The following is a 24561-nucleotide window of genomic DNA, read 5'->3' as shown; positions in this document are numbered from 1 at the left end:
ATAGGCATTTCAAAGTGGAATTTTTCAAAATTTGCCCCTACGACCCAAAGGAGGGACATCAGAATTCGTTTTAGAGGTATGGTTCCTTCGGCAAAATTTCTTATTTTGATCCCTAGAATATGATTTTCACAGAGCAATGGGCGATTTTTTTGCCTCCTCACAAATCGACCCGGCCTAATGTATATGTAAGTGTATAATCGTATAAGCTTAAAACAAAAACCCAAATAGTATACTGCTTTGTTGCTACATATTTAATAACGCCTTTTTAAGACTTTTGCAACAAAATAACGCACTCGTTGGAAAAATGTCTAATGGCAGCAAGAACGGAAGCCAGGAAAGCTCGAAGTCATAAGTGACCTTACATACTTACATATGATGGTGAGTGTGTGTGTGACAAGGATATGCAGGAAAGGAAGGAAGTCAGGAAGGAAAATGTAGCATGAAAGTAATACAAAAAGGTGATTTTTTCGATACCCAAGAAAATATATATATACATAGTTAAATATGTACTAAGTAGCGTGGTTCTTGAGTAGCAGATAGGTTGGGAGGGAGGAGAACAAAAGCATTGTTTCACACTGATTGCAATCGCACGAAAGGACAAATGTTGAGTTTCCCATAGAATGATTGCATACTGTGTACACACCATTGATTGCAAGTAAGTTGATATAAATATATTTGTTTGTATGTACATGTGTGACAAAATAGAACTACTGTTGCATGAAGGGTTTTAAAGAAGGCTCATGCTTGTTAGTGTATTTAAACATTGGATAGCTTGCGGATATAAAATTTACTATGTTTTATTTCATTTTCACATATACGTGTGCTTACAAATACACATACATACTCCAAGTAACTTGTGTACCCATCAGAACAAACTTTCTACTTATGTTAAACTTATATAAGCTGATCACAAGGCTTAGGATGAGTTTAACAAGTATAAATATTTCTAGAGAGAGCAATGCAGAGCTGCTTACCAGAATGGACATATTTCTGCAAACCACATACCAACTTTAACAAGGGACACGGGATATTAATCCCTGAGAGAAAACCGTGGATGAGTGGCCCAGATTGGTCCACTAATACCATTCTGCACAGATGGATCTAAGCTGGATAACAGGGTCGGAGGGGGTGTCTATTTGGAACGATTGGACATACAAAGATCGTTTCGCCTTTCGGATCACTGTAGCGTATTTCAGGCCGAGGTTATGTTCATACAAGACGCTATGGACTGCCTAAGGCAAAAGGCCGTCTTTAAGAGGCACATTTATATTTTCTCAGACAGTCAAGTAGCGCTGAAAGCCCTTGACTCTGTCACAACTAATTCTGAAACTGTAGTAAGCTATCGCAGATCACTTAACGTGATGGCTGAACAGTTTACTCTGCATCTGGTATGGGTTCCAGGGCATACAAGGTAATGATATGGCGGATGAGCTTGCAAGAAAGGGTACCCCCCTTCCACTTTCGCCATCCTGGAAGAAGTTGGGCACGCCGCTCTCCACCTGCAAGCTCAAGATAAAAAAGGCTCTACTGATGGAAGCCGAAGCTAGGTGGAAGCATCATGATGAATGTCACACGGCAAAGCTCACATGGCCGGAATAGAATGAGAAGAGATCGGGTGAGCTTCTCACTCTCCGTAAGAGGGATCTTTCCTTAGTTTTGGATCTTTTAACTAGTCACGTTTGTACTGGACCGCATGCGGAAAGGATTGGCGCTCCATTTAATGATTATTGTAGAACCTGCGGCAACGAAAAAGAGCCTGCAACTGTTAGGCATCTACTTTGCGAATGCCCAGCGCTCGGTAGATGGAGGCAACGTTTCATGGGCAAGATGTTTCTCGTAGATCTGACTGATATAGCTGAGGTTAATACACGACGCTTAGTTAGCTTCACAAACTCAACGAAGTGGTTTGATAAGAGTGTAGGAACAAATCCCTGTGGTTTCACAATGGGCCTATAAAGGCCTCGTTGTGCCGCTCCGATGCGGATGGCAGCCACTTGAACCTAACCTACTTAACCTGATTCAGAGCGACAAAGGCTTTGTTTAACCCTCGAGAGCTTTGCTCCCCTAATATTATAACAAAGTTTAAAGCGCATTTCGATTTTTAAACATTTTGCTTTTAATGTGGTTTTATTACAATTCATTGTTTTTGTAATTGTGTATTTAATTAAAGAATTTATTTTGTAAAATTTTATTGATTCATTCAAATAAATATTGTAACGAATTTACTGCAATTCCCCTTATTTGAAATTTTCTGCCAACGTTCGTGTCACTAAACTGTTGAATAAATAACTCCAATATTGAATAATGGAAAAATGGCTTTATTAAAGTACTTCACAATAACACTTATACTTTGCAACGAACAGCTTGCTTAATAACCAAACTGATTGATAGCTCAAATGAAAACTGACTTTCAAAATAATAATGCTATGGCTCGCTAGATAGCGTCTTAATCGAAAATGCTTTATAGCTCAAATCAAACTGAATTCCAGCGCCTCTACAATTGCCGCCTTTTATACTCTTTGATTTCAACCTTCGCATCTTCAAGGCGCTTCCAGAATTTACTAGTCCAGCAGCTCTCAAACTTCTCAGCTGTAACTACAATTGCACAATTTTATAGTTTTTCTCATTGCATACTTATAGGAGTATCTCAGATATATGCATGTGTTTGTGCATTGACTCTCCGCTGCTCGTATACGTACATGGTACATATGTGTAGACGCAATTATTGTTTCGCTTATGTAGGTACATAATGATTGATCTATGGATGTGAATTCACGTCACTGCTTAGCATCGGCTTAGAGATGGCAGCACTCCCGAGTTTTGCTAATATTCGTAACAATATTATTCCTACTCTGGAATGTTAACAAAAAAAAATTCTTTGTAGCATAATAAACAAATAAAAAACAGAAATGAGGGTCCGTATCGTGTGTTACGATTCGTGTCGGAATCCATTCTTCACTCAATTTATAAGTATGAAGCTGCAAAATTATTTATACAAATTATGATAAATTATAAATCCAACTAGTACGCGAAGTCTTCAGTTCGTATATGTCGTTATTTTGACTCACGATTTCAGAGTTATTTTGATTTAATATTTGAGTGAAAACTATATTTCGATACGAATCGTAACACACAATACGGGCCCTGTGTTACGTTTTACGATTAGTGAGTAAAAACCTTTGTCACGCAAACGATAATTATGCAAACTATTTCTAAAAATAAGAATAAGTTATGGATCTAACGATAACTATTTGTAGTTCACATATTTCATTAATCAGATCCACTATTTTAGAGCTACTATTTTTTCCGGCCCTATTCTTTATTGCGAAACCAACATTTGTTTCGTCGCAGAGACGAATCGTTCGCCTCTTTGCATCATCACGCGATCACGATCACGTCACAAGACGAAAACAGCTGATTACGTGACGATAACATAAAGATTGAAATTTTTCTACAACGAATCGTTCGCAAAACAGAGAATAAATATGTCATTGGCATTTGTTATTATTCGTATATATATATGCAAATTATCTACATATTAATACCCTAACATAATTTCCATACAATCAATTGACAGGCTGTTGCGCATACTTAGCATACGTAAAATCATATAAAAAGGATCAGCCGCAGTGCATAGGCCTATTTTTGTTAACAAATATTACTCTATTTGTTTATAGTTAATAGAAACATTTTTTTTTAAATTCGAACAATTCCAAATATCGAAATTCATTTTCGTGCACAAGCGCGCCATCTTTGGGAACAATTATCTAAGTGTTCTAATGCGAATTTCGAAGATCTAAACCTTTATGTATCCCCGCTAAATTCGAAAGCACAAATGTTTCACCTACATACAAATATGGTTTCCCATTGTTGCCACTTACCTATAATAGCCTCTACCAAAATCCTAAAAAATTGTTTCAAAATAATTTGTAGCGTACCAAAAAATCTTAAATAGAATTAATTTTTGACCGGCCCATTTTTGTGGCAAATTTCGCTTACACGTAAATACATAACTTTCTATTTAACAGATTCTTTGTTTTTTATTTTAGTTGTTTTCAAAAAAACATGAAATCACAAATAATGTGTTAACTTTTGTTGAAACTAACTATTTTATTTATAACAATTACAGATTTAATTCTCATTTTAAATAAAGTACGTCTTATACTGAACAAAAAAAAAGTTACAAAAATATAACATTCAATTTTTTATATTGCCTTTTATGCTAATTTATTATATTTCTTATTTTATTTCTTATTTTATTTTATTATATATTCTCTTATTTCAAATTGGTTTATTATTATTTAAATGCAACTTGATTGAATCGGAAAGTTTCACGTTGTATATTAAACGCAACAAAAAAAGGTCCCAAAAACGTTTTTGATTTTAGGTCAAAGCGAGCGGCAACCGGCATCATAGCGGCCGTATTGCATAGGCAGTATATTACCCACTATATTTATTATTAGGCTAACTTTGTTGGATTATATATCCATTAATCGGATGCCTAGATTCCATAATCCTAATTTGTTTATGTCTCTTAAAGTTATGAAATCAATTTTATTTAAGTAAATATGTTTGCGTGAATAATTTCAATGCTTTTGTTTGTTTTTCTTTTCCTTCTAATTTGTTCTGCTTTGTTATATCTTAGTATTATATTGTTCACAGATGGTAGATATGGTCATATATATTCATGAAATGGAGTGTTTAAAAATTTAATACAAATAATCTCAATGGGAATCCCAACATTAAATATCCGAACATTAGAATCTTCATATTTCCACATTGATCACATTATTACCCGGAAAAAAGGTTAAGTGCACTTATTGCGTTTTTATATGAAAACGTTTGTTCACTTCACTTAATTTTTTCGCAATTTAAGTACTTCATTTTTTTTTCTTTAATTAAACATTTTTTTAGTAAACTCTGCCTTCTTTCTCATTACATAATTTTTTTATATTTTTATTTTATTTTTTATAAAGGTATCCTCTATTCTACTCGAAATTTTTGTTTTGTGTCATACTTATATATTAGATACATATGTATTTATACAAAATTAAACGGGTGGCGTGAAATAGGCTAAATTCATTTAGCAAATTTCTTCGTTTTTAACTAAAAGTTCATGTTTTTTGAATTATGACACTATTGACGTAAATGGGCGATACACATATGTATATGGGTGATATAGGCCTACTCACAAAACTAACTTCGGTAGCGCGCCAACGGGGACCTTCTGGTTTGTGTGGAAAAACCTATTTTTCAATTCAATTTCAAGTAATTTCATAATAATTATATGTCAATTTCATTTGATTTTACATAATTTTTAAATTTTTGTTTAAGGAGCTCCATACCAAAACGTTATAATTACATGTGAAAACTTTGTAGAAGTAAGTTAGACCAGTTTGCTATATTTCCAACACTTGATGCATAGACTGATTTGAAAAAAATACACACTGGTCAAATTTCGACCACAGGCGATACTAGTTCTATTGAATGCTGATCAACGCATTTGGTGGTTGCAATGAAAAAGCCACCCTTCCACACCCCAATTCCTGTGAAAGTTGGCAAGTATTTCTAGCATGGAATACATTTTTCAATTGCTAAAGTTGTGAGGTAATAATCACCGCAGTTGTCCTACAAGCACTTTCACTTAAGTAATGCTAAAGTTTGAATTGTTGTTGCTATATGCTTTGTTTAGGTGCATATACATACATACATATGTATATGGTGTGAAAACAGGCGTTGCAATTGATCAAAGCAAACTTCCTCGTTTGTATTTTTGCTGTTCCAATTAAAGTACTTAATTATTATTGAAGTGTGGAATTGAACTGAAGGTGTTAATGTTAATGAATTTTTAGTTTTCCTATTTCCAGTTAGAGTACGACCTTTTAGTTTAAGGTGTTTAAAACAATTTTTAGTATAACTTGTTTAGGATGCAATATCTGTATTATAATAATTTGGCAAACTCGCAAGTCACGTAAGGCCATTGAATTGCCAAAGCACTCGCTGAATCTACCGCAGTTGTTCCAATCAGCTTAGGAGACATCAAAAGGGGAAAGGAGTTGCAAATAATCACTCAAGCTGTCAAAGCATGAATAGAGGAACAGGTCTGCGGAATTTCTGATATCGTGCCGAAATCCTATGAAATTAACTCACTCCTTAGAGATATGCACAACTTATATCTCTAACGAGAGAAGAGATAAAGCTTATAATGGTCGTACTTACAGCACACTGCCTTCTGACGTCTCATGCTTGTTAATTAAGCCTTGTAAGTAGCAGTAGATATTGAAGAAAGAGGGGAGGGAGCACGTCCTGCGCTAACGAGGTTAAAGCTGCTGCTGATAGGGACGGCAAAGTTGTCAGATCACGAAGAAGCAATAAAGTTAGATACCAGAAAACCTCTTTTCTTTATAACATGAGTTTTAATACCTAATCGGGGATTTTCGTTTGATCGTCAAACAAATCTAATAACACTACAAACACATTTTTGTTTTTGAATTGTTTTTGAACGCCAAGTTTAACTAACAAGCCTAAGGATCGTTCATTCTCCTGGCTTACATATACAAACCCAATGAAGTTATTGCTTTGGTTTTAATTAAAAATGAATTCATAAATTTTACCTGATTTTAAATCAACGTGCTTTAGTAAAATTGTTGCTTTGGGTTCAGTTACAGTAATAGTTTTGAGTATTTAGTAGTATGTTCCAAGTCGAAAGAACCGATTGGAATCTCACTATGCCAGAAGTAGATAGCAGGCGGTTCATCTATCAATGGTGATAGAGGTTTTGATAGGTTTCTGTAGGAAGTCTGTGCAGTATGCCTCACCATACTGGGACATCCCTCTTGCTATAGATGCATGAAAGATATCGGGGTGAAATCATCGAGGCAATTCATGCTTCACTGTTTTTGCAGGAACTTTGAAAGTATTCTGGTAGCACATTTATGTTGTCCAAGCAAGATTTCCCTGCTGGAACGACTGCTACTAAACCTAACCTCCTCAGACTTTGTAAAACCTTTTAGTTGAAACATAGTTCCTAACACGAAATACCTTCAAAATATTTAAAAACTCGTTACAGGGGAAGCCGAGCTGGTAGCAAAGAGCTATAAGCTGAGCTTACTGGATTCACTTTAGGAAAAGTATTGCCCGTACGGTACGCGTCGTACCTGTAAGGCTTCCCCAAAGATTCGGGCTTTGCTTTGTGCTTACAGAACAAAATGTCTAATTATGTATGTAACGTACTTTTAGGCGAAAGTTCCTCCATAAAATGGTTTTAATTATTTCCTTGTCATCCCCTTCTTTTTCTTTACGTATGCTGTTCTTTGTTTCCGAAGGGATTTTAGGTAGAGCTTCTCTTCCAATTTGCGTCATGCTAATTTTAATTTTCGTACAAATTGGCGAAAATACAATCGGAGTGATTGCTAAATCATTGCCGAGGGGCGACCCCGTTTAGAAAAACTTTCTTCTTATTGAAAAAACTAGTTTCTAAAATTTTGATATTACTTTCCCAGGGCGTGAACCCATGATCGTCGGTATGGTAGGCGGAGCTCGCTACCACCACACGACGGCTGCTAATTTTTACCATCCTGCATACTTGTACTTCAATTTAATAGAAAATAATACTTTACAAATTTTTCTGAATGAGTTGTAATTTTTTGTACTTTAATTGTAATTATACCTTTCATGATTATAAAATAGTATTTTAATTTCGTCTCTAAATCCAAAATTGTAAGTCCTTAAAGGAAAATAGATAGACCCACCATTAAGTATACCGAAATAATCAGGTTGAAGAGCTGAGTTGATTTAGCCATGTCCGTCTGTCCGTCTGTCTGTTTGTATGCAAACTAGTCCCTCAATTTTTGAGATATCTTGATAAAATTTGGTGAGCGGGTGTATTTGGGTGTCCGATTAGACATTTGTCGGAACAGGCCGGATCGGACCACTATAGCATATATACTCCATACAACCGAGTTTTCAGAAAAAGAGCATTTGTGTCATATCTTTCTCAATTTAAGAGATTAAAGCTTCAAACTTCACCATATACTTTCGTATATTGCACATACTGTTGTCTGAAAAATTGATGAGATCGGTCGTATATATAGTATATATCCCCACAACCGATTGTTCAGATAAGAAACTTTTCGTAATTACTGCCCTATTTTAAGAGCTAGAGGCTTCAAATTTCAACGAATTTTTACCTATATAGCAAATATTGTTGTCTGAAAAAATCATAAAGGTCGGTGGTATATATAGTATATATATGGTGGCATATATAGCATATATATATATTTTCGCAATCTCAGCACTATTTTAACAGCTGGAAGCTTCAAATTTCAGCAAATGCTTACGTGTATTGCATATATTGTTGTCTGAAAAAATCATAGAGATCGGTGGTATATACATATATTATATACCCCATATAAACAGTCATTTTTGCCCCTTTTTTACGGCTAGGAGCTTCAAAATTCATCAAATTTCATCAAATAGTTACGTTTACGTCATATATTGTTGAAGTACGTGATTCGTAGTCCTAGTTTTTACATGCAGACCACAAAAAGCGTGACGCTTTGCATCCTCACACAAAGTACCTACCTATTTTTATAACTTTCATGAACATGAAATGGTATATTAACTTTGGTTCTATGTTTGTAACGTTGAGAAATATAGAAGATAGACTCACCATTAAGTATACCGAATTGATCGTCTGTCCGTCCGTCTGTTTGTTTGAACGCAAACTAGTCCCTCAAATTTTGAGATATCTCAATGAAATTTGGCACAAGGATGCATTTTTGCATTATATTAAACATTTGTTGGATCCGTTAGGATCGGACCACTATAACATATATTTCCCATACAACCTATCGTTCAGATAAGACGATTTTGGTCATTCCTGCCGCAATTTAGAAAGTATAAACGTGAAACTCGGTGATATATATTGTAATATATCATAGAAGATTTTCTGAAAAAAGCGCTTTGATCGGAGCTATATATAGTATATATCCCATACAACCGATCGTTCAGATAGAAAGATTTTTGGCCATTTCTCCCCTATTTTCCAATATAAAAACGTGAAACTTGGTGATATATATTCTAATATATCATAGAAGATTTTCTGTAAAAATCATTTCGATTGGAGCTATATATAATATATATCCCATACAACCGATCGTTCGATAAGGGGTTTTTTGCCATTTTTTATTTTATATTTATCTTAAAAATCTTTTAGGTATGTACATTTGTTCACTATATATTTCTTATCTTATACATTCTCTTATTTGGAGATTACGAACGGGATAAGATTATTGTTCAGCCCCATTCATGAAAGGCATGAAGTCTTCGGCGCAGCCGAAGACAGTCCCGTCCTTACTTGTTTTCTGAATTAAATATGGAGTTTCTGAAGTTCAATTGCAATTTTCGGAACTTGAGTTGGAAATTCTGAACTTGGGTAGGAAGTTCTGAGCTTGAATTGAAATTTTCTGCAATTGCGATACCTGAGTTTAAAATAAAAATTCTGAACTTGAATCGCAATTTCTGACCTTGAGTTGTAGTTCTGTGAACTTGAATTTGAAATTCTGAACTTTGATTGTAGTGAACTCAAGTTTTAATTTTATGAACTTGAATTGAATTTTTCTAAAATTGAATCGCAATTCTCTGAATTTAATTTGGAAATTATGAAATTGAGCTGTAACTTTCTGAATTTAACTTTAGTTTTCTGAATTAAGAATGAAATTTCTATAATTTTTTGCAATTTTCTGACTTTGAATTAAAAACTCCGACTTGGATTTTTGTATTTCTGCACATAACCTGGAAATTCTGAAACTGAATTGTAGCTATCTGAATTCAAATTGGAATTTCTAAACTTGCTCTGTAATTTTCTGAACGTGAATGGAAATTCTATTTTTGGATTGTAATTTTCTGAACTTAAGTTTTAATTTTCTAAACTTGAATTGAAATTTTCTAAAGTTGAATAGCAATTTTCTGAATTTAGAACTTCTGAACTTGAGTTGTAATTTTCTGAATTTGGATTGGAATTTCTGAAAATTAATTGCAATTTTCTTTAGTTGAGTTATAATTTTCTGAAATTAAATTGAAAATTCTGAACTTGAATTAAAACTTTCTGAATTCAAATTGGAATCTTCTAACTTGAATTGTAATTTTCTGAACTTGAATTGCATTTTTCTGAACTTAAACTAGAAAAGGTGAAGTGCCTATAAAAAAACAATTACTGAACTCAGTAGCTCATTAATGGTACTTACAGGTGCAGCGTCTACTTTAAATCAGAAATATTCCTTTGCTATGGGCAGCATTCCAACTATATATAACTAATATATGAACATTGGACTGAGTAAAAATAAAGTTGCCAAATATCGTCGCCAAATTTTAAGTTTATGTTGAGAAGATCTCGGAACAAACTCTTTTTTAGTTCTCCTTAATACAGTCATTATTATTTTTTATACTCAGCGTGCTTTGCACACAGAGTATATTAACTTTGATTGGATGACGGTTGGTTGTACAAGTATAAAGGAATCGAGATAGATATAGACTTCTATATATCAAAATCATCAGTATCGAAAAAAAATTTGATTGAGCCATGTCCGTCCGTCCGTCCATCCGTCCGTTAACACGATAACTTGAGTAAATATTGAGATATCTTCACCAAATTTGGTACACGGGCTTATCCAGAATAGATTGGTATTGAAAATGAATGAAATCGGATGATGACAACGCCCACTTTTTATATATATAACATTTTGGAAAACACAAAAAACCTGATTATTTAATAAATAATAAACCTAGAATGTTGATATTTGAAACGTGGACTGATTTTGAGACTCTTAATAAAAATTTGGAAAAATTTTTTTTAAATGGGCGTGACACCGCCCACTTGTGATAAAAGAAATTTTACAAATATTATTAACCATAAATCAAAAATGGTTAAACCTATCGTAACAAAATTCGGCAAAGCGTTTGCCTTTACCATAAGGAATGCTTTGAAGAAAATTATCGAAATCGGTTAAGGACCACGCCCACTTTTATATAAACGATTTTCAAAAGGGTCGTGGACGAATAAAATAAGCTATATCTTTGCAAAAAAGAGTTTTATTCCAATGGTTTTTCATTTCCCAAGTGTATTTATAACAATAAATAGGGAAAACTTCAAATTAAAAAAATGGGCGTGGCACCGCTCCTTTTATGACTAAGCAATTTTCTATGTTTCGGGAGCCATAACTCGAAGAAAAATTAACATATCGTAATGAAATTTTGTACACATATTTTCCTTATAGCAGAAAATAGTAAATAGTAAAAATGGACTGGATTGGTGAAAGACCACGGCAGCTGAGATATAAAACAAATTTAAAAAGGTCGCAGGCTAGAATAATAAGCTATAACTAGCAAAAAATAGTTTTGAATCACTGATATTTCACTTATCAAGTTTTATTGTAAGAGGAAATGGGGATACATTTTTTTTTAAACGGGCGGTGCCACGTGTTTTCACGTGTTATGTACAATTGAAGCTCACGCTGAGTATATAATGTTCGGTTACACCCGAACTTAGACACCTGTATTTGTTTTACTATAACGTGATTCTTTGGCACCCGATTTGTAAAATTATTTACTCACTGTTTTGGCCGTGAGAAATTATAGAAGTTATCTTATAATGTTGTGAACTACGAAATTGTTTTCTAATACTACAGTCTGCTTTCTGAAAGGCAGCATTAAAATAGATCCGAACCTCCTATCATAATAAGCTTTAAATTTAAAACGGTCTATTGTTAGTTTTTTATGTCGTATGGGAACCAAGCCAGTCTAATATGCATACATGAGAATATTTGTATCTGTTGAGGGAATTCAGATTGCTCAAGTAGAATGTCAATCGATGCATGTTTGTGGCACATTACAATGGACAGGTATTGAAGATTTTCGCAGGTGTAACTGGCATTGTTGGATTGACAAATCGCATGTCATATGGCATAACACAGACATCCCAACCAGAAAGTATTTCAATTTCGCAGCTGGGCACTTAATGAATAAACATACTTACATAACTTATTCCAAACATGTTGTCATGAGTTCAGAAGGGAAATCGTCGAAACCACTCTTGAACTCCTCAAAGAGTATACAAAAAAATTGAGAAAAAAAAAAGCGCCTGGAAAGGAGCTGCGTGTATGCAGCTGTGTCTGAGTTCGACTTTCCGCCGGAACTTATTTTTCTATAGGAGGATTTTAATGTATTTAAGTAACTGTTAAGGTCTTTACTCCATATAATGCGGGGATTAAGCCACCTAGATTAGAGAGTCGTTCAAGAGCGACGCATTCACAGATAATGTTAGTAAGCTGCAGCTCAAAAAAGCGACAGATTTGTATACAGGGTATATTCGACTTACCTGAGTGACATCGTAGACTACAATGTCCAGTATAGTACGAAGTGAGAGTTCGTAGGTTCTCTCTGCTTAGATTTATGTGTTTGGCTAATACTCGCTATGCTGGGAAAATAAAAAATTTGGCCTGTTTTTGCTCTCTCACTAGATAAATTGTTTTCTGAACTGCTTAGTTTCCCAGTTACTTATGATTTCTCTAGTGAATCCACAGAAGGGGCTTGGAAGATTGCATGCTGCTATAGCACCCTGCTTGGCTAGGTAGTCTGCCTGTTCGTAACCTTTATGCACCTAAGATCCGGTTCTCATCTCAACAAAAACTTATTTATGTTCTCAGCTCATTCGGGACTCCAGTGCATTCATTCAATAGCATGCCTAGCTCTCTTACATAATGATGATATTCCTCTTCGTACATGTTCTCTAACGCAAATTTTTATTGTATGAATTTCTGCCTGAAAATAGTGGGATAGCATCCCATTGGTGGTGATTTCTTGAAATTCGGTCTATCGATACCAACTGTCGTATTTCCGTCAATTAAATTATAATTATTTTAGGTTGAATGCATAGATTTCTTGTATACGAGAGGGTTCTGTCCACTCAGGGCTCCTCAGTTTTCCATGAGATGCTGAGCATAGGGCCCATTGCACTACGAATTTTCATATTACTTCGATATGCATTGCTTTGGAACATTAAATTACATGTGAGTTCAGATAGTATTTAAAAAAAAAATGGAATGGAAGTTGAAGAAGTCGAAGTAAAAGCTCTCCGGAAAGTGTATGGTGCTTTTCATTACTAACTTACTTACTTAATTGGCGCTTAACCGTCTAAACGGTCATGGTCGTCCAACAAGGCGCGCCAGTCGCTCCTTCGCTCCGCCAACCGGCGCCAATTGGTCACACCTAGGGAGTATAAATCGTTTTCCACCTGGTCCTTCCAACGGAGTGGGGGCGGCCCTCTACTTCTGCTTCCATAGGCGGGTTCCGATAGAAACACTTTCTTGGCCGGAGCATCATCTTTCATTCGCATAACATGGCCTAGCCAGCGCAGCCGCTGCGTTTTAATTCGCTGGGATATGTTGATGTCTGCGTATAGCTCGTACAGCTCATCATTAAATCTTCTTCGGTACTCGCCATCGCCAACGCGTAGAGGTCCATAAATATTTCGAAGAACTTTTCTCTCGAACACTCCCAAAGCCGTTTCATCTGCTGTTGTCATGGTCCATGCTTCTGCCCCATATAGCAGGACGGGTACGATAAGTGACTGGTAGGATATGATTTTCATGCGCCGAGTGAGGACTTTACTTTTCAATTGCCTACCTAGTCCAAAGTAGCATTTATTGGCAAGATTGGTTCTTCGCTGGATTTCAGTGCTGATGTTGTTGCTAGTGTTGATGCTGGTTCCCAAATAAACGAAGTCTTTTACTATTTCGAAATTATGGCTGCCAACTGTAGCGTGGTTGCCAAGGCGCATATGCGCTGACTCTTTGCTCGATGACAGCAGGCACTTCGTTTTGTCCTCATTCGCCATGAAACCCATCTTTACCGTTTCTTTTTCCAGTTTGGAGTAAGCAGAACTAACAGCGCGGGTGTTTAGGCCGATGATATTAATGTCATCAGCATATGCTAGTAATTGCACACTTTTATGTTATATTGTTCCAGTTCGGTTAAGTTCTGCAACTAGTATAATTTTCTCCAGCATCAAATTATAGAAATCGCACGATAGGGGGTCACCCTGTTTGAAACCTCGTTTAGTTTCGAACGGCTCGGAGAGGTCTTTCCCAATTCTGACTAAGCTGATGGTGTTGCTCAACGTCATTTTGCAAAGCCGTATAAGTTTTGCGGGGAAACCAAATTCAGACATAGCGGCATATAGGCAGCTCCTTTCGTGCTGTCGAAGGCGGCTTTAAAGTCGACGAAGAGGTGATGTGTGTCGATTCTCTTTTCACGGGTTTTTTCCAAATTTCAATGAAATTGTGAGCTGAGATATATAGATATTGGGGATTTCACTGCAACCATAGATCTTCTGTGCCAACCACGAACCCACAAGTATTTGATATCACTTAGCAAGACCACACGTCTCAGTGATGATATTCTAACCAACTTCTGTGACGTTGCATCAATCTCTCCACATTTTTCCAAACATTTTTGTACAATTAATCCTCTTTGAGATTTCTAAGTGCCAATTGAAAAAGAAAAATCCAAAAAAGAGCATCATTCGAAAGAAAGCACAAATTTAAGGAAAACAATTTAAATTAAATTTGTTGCACTCTTTTCTAGTGCACGTGCAATATTGTGCTTACAACGATGTTGCAATGCCACGCACACATGTTTTTGTACTTATATAATAGGAAAATAATAAAGCACATAAAGCATAATAAGTAATGAAAATTGCATTGTATTACATGGTGATTGTCAGAGGGAAGGGAAAGGAGTACACATTTAAGTTTGTATGTATTAATGTATGTATCAAGCTAAGTCTACTTTGCAGACACAAGAAATTGATGTTGCCTTAACGGCTGGCTGTCATTGGCCGTAACAACGTGCTGCGCATTACAATCAAGTGGCGCACGTTCGCTAAAATTCCCTTAGTAGATAAAACCGTGCCATGGTTGCGCAAGGCTTCGTATACAGTTATAGGTATGTAGAAAGTACTAACAATCGTTTACTTTGGTTTTTAAATATAACGATTTTCAATTTCAATATTACTATACCTACATAAAATCTCACATCTCAACCAACTATTGATTATTTGGCATCCTTATAGCTCGGGTTCCAATTTCTATTAATTCTATCCATTTTTCAACTAATTACTTATTCATATGCTTGTATATTATTCCAACATACATATATTTTCTTAGTTCATGAGTTTTCCTCTCTAGCTGAGCAGTTAAGATCTTGACGGTCAACAAACCACCTTACAACGACTCGACATGAACAGGATTAGACTGGTTTAATTGGACCACTTGAGGTCGTTGCGCTCTCATAACGTCCAAGAAAAAAATCAAATTCATCATAACAAACCAATTCGTTAGGCAAATTAAATAAGTGCAGTTGATTTACGACTCACACACAGAATTTGTATTCTTTCGTAGCAATACTGTGTGTAAACAAATTTTGAAACCTAAATTTCAAATATTTCAGAAATGGATGGGCTAGTTTGTATTTTAAGTAGCTTCCTTTGTAGAGCTAAATGGAAGAACTTGTTTAATGAAAGTTGCTCTCCAAAACGTTTAGTAGTGTCCGAGATTACCTCTTTCCAAAATTAAAGACTTTTACAATATATCTGTATAGATTTTGTTATGAAAATATTAGAGTGGGCTACTTTGTTTAAATGGAAAAATCCCATCTTCCTATGAATATATTAAAGCAATAAAGATTAACAGATAATGACTGTGTGTTCCGCTTAGTTGAACAAACTTAAAATTTCATAAAGAAATTGGAGAAGTAGTAGGAAAGAACTCTTATTGGAGCGATCTGGTACAAGAAAACAGTAAAACAATCTTGACGATATTTGTTGCCCACACGCACTAGTAGACTCTTTTTCCTAACACTTTGAACCGATTTCGCAAAGGCAACTCATTGCTAAAAATTTTCGTCAAAGGATTGGTGCAATAGCACAATGAACAGTGGCCAAAAACTGTCGTTCTGTGAACAGTACCTCAAAATGCGTCAGGAAAGTTTTTGTCGCAACAATAACTGTAAGATCTTCAAGTATAGAAGGAGAGTATTTCTTTGTTAAATACCGACTATTTTTCCATTTATATAGGTCAGATTAAGTTGAAAGGGCTTGGCCGAAAATAATAACTACATATATTTGGTACTTTGGGTGGAACAACTTCGCGGGGTCAATATATTCAACTTCCTCTTTTATTTCGAGTTTAATTACCTTCATAAGACTATTACCAACGGACTATAGAGAGTAGGTTACTAACTTATAGGTATAGCGGGACATTGACACAGCAGATTCTGAACACTTACCTTGTCCTTAATATCTCTGCATCTGCGATAGATTTAGATTATATCTGATGTCCAGCCTATCATTACACAGTTTCCATACTCAATTTATTCCGGTCAAACGTTCAATCATGCGTCATCCGAGAGAAAAACCTGACCAGAGTAAATTAGAGTACCCCCAGCGGGTTAGGTGGCCTAAAGCATACCCTGGAGGGTAAGAGGTGACCGAGATACCCAAATGATTCGAGGAGTTATATAACGCAACCCTTTCAAAGCGTTTCCAGCACAATTTATAGGTTATCCCACCCAATTGTCAACATCACCTATCCGTGAAAAATTCTGTTACTTTAGCGGGCGAGGTTCTAGCAACCAAAGGCTTCCCAAGGAACTACGGGGTGGGGGCGGGTTGACCTAAGGGTTTAGTGTGTACATACTTAATCGTTGATTAAAATAAGGGTTGATTAAAATAAGGAAGTGCTCAAACTTGCAGCATACTACATTATCCTATAATACTTTATTCTGAGCGCTTCCCTCGGATCGTAGACAAAAGCTGCCACTGCAGGGTTTCGCTTTTTATACCTTTCATGATATTATATTTTTTTTTTTTGCTGATTTTTGAGGTACGCAGAGTTCGTGCTACTTTGGGAGAAAAACCCCCAGGAAATTTATCCCCTATAGGAGAGCAGCACGTTTATTTCTTTCTTTACTAATCATCATATCGCTAATTGGCGCGTAACCGCTTAAGCGATTTTGGTCGTTTCAAGTTACAGCAGTTATCCCTGTTTCACGATAGCTGATGCCAGTTGGGAGCACCAAGAGAGATCAAGTCTTCCTCCACCTGCCTCCCCAAACTGAGCGCAGTTCTTCTCCTTACTATCCTTTCAAACTACAGTCTGGGATACTTTACTTACTAGATGATCTCTGATGCTTCAGAGTGTCGTGGCCCTGCTGGAACATCCATTGGGAAACTGAAGCATCGACATTCTTTTTCTCTTAGAAATACATATATTATTGAACCTTTTGAATGCCTTACTGTACTCAAATTTAGTTCGCATGGCAGATCTATTAAGCTATGAAGTATTTGGCAAGTTATTTCAGTTAAAGTTCAGTTTGGAAAGCTTTCCAGCACAAAAATGTGTGTTCATGTAAAGTCAAGTAGATTTATGGGAAATAAGACTTTAAGTATTCCAAAAATATAATTTATAGTTAAGGATTTCACACCATGTTCTAGATCTTGAGAAAGCTGTAAGGAGTTTTATAAAATACTGGATGGAACGTATTTACTTACAATTTAAAGACCCTGTAAACCGGCTGCGAGCACAATTTGAAATAAACCGTCTTCATAAGCACTTCCAAATCTGCACTATAGGTTTTTAATTCCAACATATCAGACCACCTTAATGCACAATCACACCAGTTTGGAAACTTTAAGCCGCATAAGTGGCTCGTAGTGGCGTTGCTTTTAAGTATCGCGTGGCGGGTCCTTCAATGAGTTTTCCACAGTATTTTCTTACTGCTTTCTGTTTTTAGTTTGTTACAAGTTTAAGATAAGCCTTGGCAACAGTAGCTAGCATTTTATTTGTATTTACTACACAATTTAGCTTTTCTAGACAAAGCGCTGAAATAGTTATTTCTTTGTTTATACTTAGTTGTACTAGGCAAACATATGACGTAACAGATCGAGTCTCGTTGCAGATATAGACGTCCGTATATATAAAAATTCACAGAATAAAATTCGAAGCCAATCGGAGGGTGGGGCCGTGTATAGAAGTCCACGAAAGTGGAGAAAGCTTCTGACCGCCATTCACCTGGGAATGGCCAGAGCGATTCTTTTGCATGTGGTTCAAGCAGCTCACTACTGCCGGTCGCTTGCGGCCAAGTATCCTCTGGGTAGCCGCTAAACATCCATGTAGCGGTGAGCTAATGTGAAAAGGCGACAACCTGGCTAGGCCACTCTGACATAATCGGTTTAATGGCTAGCCGGGGGAGATCTCATCGGCAGCGTCTGTACATCTCTAGGTGCGGCTGCAAGCGGGCGTCTGTCTTGGAGCAAGCGGCTCGCTATATAAACGTGCCAAGTCATATTTTCACCCCCGCTGAGCGGGTTGTATGCTGGGCTTGGGACCCGCCACGTAAAACCATACTCCAATGAAATATAACAACAAGCCTCGGATAAATACACTCTCTATTGATGACGACCATGGCAAACGTTTGAAGAACAATAAATTGAGGGCATGCACCTGGAACGTCCGCTCCCTGAATGGGATTGGTGCAGATGCCCGGCTGGTTGATGTCCTCGTCAAAGCAAAATCTGACATCACCGCCATCCAGGAAATGCGATGGACGAAGCAAGGAAGAAAGAAGATCAAGAATTGTGACATTGGAGTGGCCATACGAATAAGCTCAGTTTCGGACCTTATCAGTGCGGCATCAGACCTGGTAAATCTAGCAAAATGTGCGTTGAGGAACACCATCAGCTCAGTCAGAATTGGGAAGGACCTCTCCGAGCCGTTCGAAACTAAACGAGGTTTCAGACAGTGTGACCCCCTATCGTGCGATTTCTTTAATTTGATGCTGTAGAAAATTATACTAGCTGCAGAACTTATCCGCACTGGAACAATATACTATAAAAGCGTGCAATTACTGGCATATGCTGATGACATTGATACCATCGGCCTAAACACCCGCGCTGTTAGTTCTGCTTACTCCAAACTGGAAAAAGAAGCGGTAAAGATGGGTTTTATGGTGAATGAGGACAAAACGAAGTGCCTGCTGTCATCGAGCAAAGAGTCAGCGCATATGCGCCTTGGCAACCAAGCTACTGTTGGCAGCCATAATTTCGAAATAGTAAAAGACTTCGTTTATTTGGGAACCAGCATCAACACTAGCAACAACATCAGCACTGAAATCCAGCGAAGAATCAATCTTGCCAATAAATGCTACTTTGGACTAGGTAGGTAATTGAAAAGTAAATTCCTCTCTCGGCGAACGAAAATCATACCCTACAAGTCACTTATCGTACCCGTCCTGCTATATTGGGCAGAAGCATGGACCATGACAACAGCTGATGAAGCGGCTTTGGGAGTGTTCGAGAGAAAAGTTCTTCGAAAGATTTATGGACCTCTACGCATTGGCGATGGCGAGTACTGAAGAAGATTTAATGATGAACTGTACGAGCTATGCGCAGACATCAAAATAGTCCAGCGAATTAAAACGCAGCGGCTGCGCTGGCTAGGCCATATTATGCGAATGAAAGATGATGCTCCGGCCAAGAAAGTGTTTCTATCGGAACCCGCCTATGGAAGAGAGGTAGAGGGCGGCCCCCACTCCGTTGGAAGGACCAGGTGGCAAACGATTTAAACTCCCTTGGTGTGACCAATTGGCGCCGGTTGGCGGAGCGAAGGAGCGACTGGCGAGCCTTGTTGGACGGCCATAACCGTTTAGACGATTAAGCGCCAATTATGTAAGTAGGTAAGTCAGAAATACCTAAGATTCTGCACATTCCACCTGTAGACCTGGCAGCAGAGAACATAGCGTTAACAACTGAAACCAGGCGCAGTGCCGCGGGGAAGCTTGAGCGCCGATTATACCGACATAGTAATATAGAGTCATCAATCACAAGACGAACAGACTACCTGATTCCCTATCTGCGCTTCGAGTGAGATCTTAAGGCCACAATAGAGGTGGACGGTTGGCGCAAGAGTGCTCAAATGGCGAACGAGGCGATACATGTGTACACAGATGGTTCCAAAGTAGTGGAAGGAGTAGGGTGTGCGGTATACTGTGCTGATCCGGAAATAAACAGATCCTACAGGCTGCCGGATTTCTGTAGTGTTTTCCTAGCGGAAATATTAGCCGTAAACAAAGCGGTAGAAACTCCGGAAGAGGATAGCTTAAGCTGCAACCGTGTTAACTTTTATATTGACAGTCAAGTAAATGCGTGTTAGAGTGTAAGCAGTCTCTGGAGAGAATCGGGACATGGAGCAGCATATATCTATATTACGTCACAGTGCATATGGGAATAGATGGGAATAAGAAAGCGGATGAACTAGCAAAAAACGGCGCATCCCTTGAAGTTTGCTCCGTAGATGTCCCAATTAGACAGGGCGAGATTAAGCGAAGGCGAGAGGTGCATATGAAAGACCAAGCGGGAAAGGCGTGGGTTCAAGCGCCGGGCTTTAAAGTGTCGAAAATTATGTGTAGATCTTGCAAACTTAGACGAACAAATTTGCTTCTATAATTAAGAAGAGAGACTCATGACGGGTATTCTGACTGGACACTGCCTTCTGGCGTCACATGTTTTTAAATTAGGCTTGGGAGGGGAAAACGATCGAGTACGTTCTGTGCTCGTAGCCGCCGCTTGTCAGGCTAAGACTCCAGCTATTAGGAGTGATAAAGCTGTCAGATCTAGAAGCAGCAAGTGACTTAAGTCCTAGGAAGCGTCTAGTATATTCCAAGAGGACGGAGTTAATTTATTACATAGGTCCTGGTTTTTGATAGGGTTTTTCAGTTTGGCCGTTAAAACAAACTTCTGGTAACACTACGGACTCATTCAGTCTATTTGAGGTCCTCATGGACAGGCCAGTTGAACCTAACCTAACCTACCTTAGAAATCGTATAACTTTGATTAAAGGAGCGTGATATTTCTCCATAAAATCTATTAGTTTCCTATACCATACTTAATGCAAATAGAACAAGCAGCCTTAGTAAAGAATTCATTGAACTTGACAAACTCTTTATAACAATTATATATCTCGCTACGAGGATGAGTTAAAGTCCAATCCCAAAGCATTCTGTAACTTCCACCGTTCTAAGAAAGGATGCTCGAATATTCCTAGCTGTATGACTCTGGATGGTCTTTCCTCCTCTTCGCTGCATGACAGCGTAACTATCTTTGCTGATTTTTTCAAGTCCAATTTTGTAAATGATGCTGGGGTGGCACTTGTAATTATTGCGGTGATTATCTTGGTTCGCATTGCGTTGATTTTGGAGCACTTTGTGTCACTGACTTAGATATACAGAATGGTATCTCTGCTTTAAAACTGTCTTATACAAATGATTCCGATGGCCTCACCTCTTTTTTCCTTAAGAAATGCGGCTCATACCTAGTTTTCCCTTTATCTCAGATAATTAACCTTTCCCTTTCCTCCGGTATTTTCATCGACGAATGGAAAGTGAGCTCCATTACACCCATCCACAAATCTGGTAACAAGAATGATGTCAGAAATTACCGTCAAATCTCAAAATTAACCACCTTTTCAAAAAGTTTTGAAAAGGTGGTAAAATATAAGTTATTCTTCGCAGTTAAAGAAATTATTGATCCCAACCAACATGTTTTTGTCTGTGGTCGTTCCACCGTAACCAATCTTGCGGTTTTTTTCAGAGTACTGTTTATCGGCCTTTAAGAGTGCATCTCAGGTGGATACCATTTACACCGACTTCTCTAAAGCCTTCGATACAGTCTCTCATGATATTTTATTACACAAGCTTGAGCTCTTTGGTCTCCATTCAGTCTTTCTTCTGTGGTTGCGATCCTTACTTACGAATAGAACAACGTTTGTAGAAATCGCTGGTACTGCGTGTTACTCTTTTGTGGTAACCTCCGTAGTACCGCAGGGTACTATTCTAGGCCCGCTTCTTTTTGTTCTGTTTATCAATGATATCCGCTCCTGCTTTAATCACTCGCGATTTCTTCTCTATGCTGATGATTTGAAATTGTATTCTAGAGTTACCTGCGTAGCTGACGCGCTTCGGCTACAAAATGAACTCAACAATCTTACTTATTGGAGTCTCAAAAACAAGCTGTTGCTTAGCATAAAAAAATGCTTTCATTCAACCCTGTCGCGTACGCATAATCCTATAAATTCAACTTACTCCATTCTTAACATCCAACTGTCCTCAGTTGAGGTATTTTCTGATCTAGGCGATCTGTTTGTCACTGGTTTTACCTCTGTCAGTCATGTGAATACAGTTATCCCTAAGGCCTTTCCGAATTTGGGCTTTTTGAAGCGTTATGCGAAAGAATACAAGAAAATCCCTTTTCACTTGTCTTGCCCGGTCTAAGTTGGAATACGCCTCAATTATCTGGAACCCCTTATATAGTTCTCATTCGGACAGAATCGAGCGTAGCTTTACTCGATTTGCTCTCTATCCACTTCATTTCGTCGATGGCTTTCCATCCTATACTGCACGGTGTTTGCTCATAAACTTGAAATCTCTCTCTAGTAGGCGCACAATTCATTCGATAATGTTCATTTTCGACATTGTTAATGGCTTAATTGATTGCGTGGATCTGCTCGATCAACTTTGCCTCAATGTCCCAAATCGCATCCTACGTTCCCATCCATCTTACTACAGTTAAATCTAATTACCACTATCTCGCGCCCATTACTAGGGCTGTCAGTGAAATTAACAATATTTACAAACCGCTTGATCTCGACTTTGCAATGCCGAGATCCCAATTCGTTGATAAGATTACTTCATTTTATTCCTAGTATTCAATTCCAGCCAATTTAGGCAGTAAGTAATTTCTTGTACATTTTTAGTCTGTAAGATATTGTTATCATAGACCGAATAAAGAATAATAATAATAAACATGTACCATAGTGCATTTTCACATCACCTTTGACACAGTAAGTAAATATTCACAACTAGGTATGCGCTGTTCCACTGTTGCCGTTTTTAAATTTTCTTACTTGATTTTATTTTGTTTGGCTCTCTTCGTGGTTTTTCCGCTGGCCAAGTACTTTTGAGCGCATATAAAAAAGCTATAAAATGTGTTTGCTAAATTGGAAATTGAATTTTATTTTATTAAGCTGCAAAGTTTCATAGTGTTACAGAAAAATCCAATAACATATTTGGCGTTCTCTTTCGAAGGCTTTGTACTATGTAGAGCTTCTTTGACTTGCGTTGCAGCTTTATAGTGGGAAAATCATGTTCAAGAATATTTAATAGAATTGGAAATGGTTTTTTTAAATTAAACATAATTGATTTTGTGCTTTTCGCAAAATTGCTAGGATAACACAACATGGTATATATGTACCTATGTGCATTAGGTTGGTCCTCAAATATGAATTGGAAGTTTTTTTCAGCATTAGCTCTTCAGACTTTAATACCTAATTCAAAAACATCATATATAAGTGTTGAGCTCGATAGTAGAAGGGGTGGCACACAGGGGTCAAATATGAGTTTGCTATATGGAGACTGAAAAAAGTTAAATTCAATTTGTTTAATTTCAATAACCAATATCGATATTACAATAGCTTAAGATATCACATATAATTTTTTGTTTCGATTGGAATCGAGTAAAGCGCGTTGTACATCGATCCAAGCTCAGATTGCCATATGACGACTAAATATCTTTACGAATCTTAAAAATATACGATAAATATTTGCTCTGTTATCCTACCAATCACTGAACTGTCGAATAAATAAAGCCAAATGTTCATAAAATGTTATTTATTTACAGCACTACTATGGTAGTAAAGTTTCACTATTGCAATTATTCGCGTTCTTTAACTGCCAGGTGTTAAAATCAAACTCACTGATTTTCTCCTATCTTACTACGCTGCTTACATAAAACTCAGTTGGTTTCGTCGCAATTCTTCTCCCAGGATCTAGAAGCTCCATCCTTCCCCAATAGTTGCTTCTTTATTTCTCTTGTATCTACCTTGTATTGGTTTTGGCTATATATATATATGTGCGCTCTTTGTTGCTCTGTATATGTGTGAGTAAGGTCGTCTGCGCTCTTTGCTGTTGTATTAATTATTGAGCAATGTTTGTTGTCTAATCCCAACAAACACTGAAAACAAAAATCTCAAATGTTTGAGAAAAACATTGATTCTAAGTTTGATATTCAAAATTATTTATCATTTGAAACAAAGTATTTTCTCGATTTTTTCTCAAACGTCGATCTTCAACTTGAGAATAATTTGAGACATACTTGAAAATTTTTTTTCTCTCAAATGTTTGAGAAAACATTAATTCTCAGTTTGATATTCAGCATTATTAATCATTTGAAGCTAAATATTCTCTCAACTTTTTCTCAAACGTTGTTCTTCAACTTGAGATGGTTTGAAAACAATCGATATCATGGAGTATTTTCGTTAATAATAATGTGAATACTTTTTGCGCCAATGTGTCTAAATGGTAAAGTACATAATAAGTGTTCATGAAACCCAAAAATAAAATAAAATATAGTACAACATGCTTATTTTACTTCGATGCTATCGATAGTGTCGT

Source organism: Eurosta solidaginis, chromosome 4, assembly GCF_040869045.1.
Source record: "Eurosta solidaginis isolate ZX-2024a chromosome 4, ASM4086904v1, whole genome shotgun sequence".
Lineage (NCBI taxonomy): Eukaryota > Metazoa > Arthropoda > Insecta > Diptera > Tephritidae > Eurosta > Eurosta solidaginis.
Note: the sequence above shows the minus strand (reverse complement) of the source record.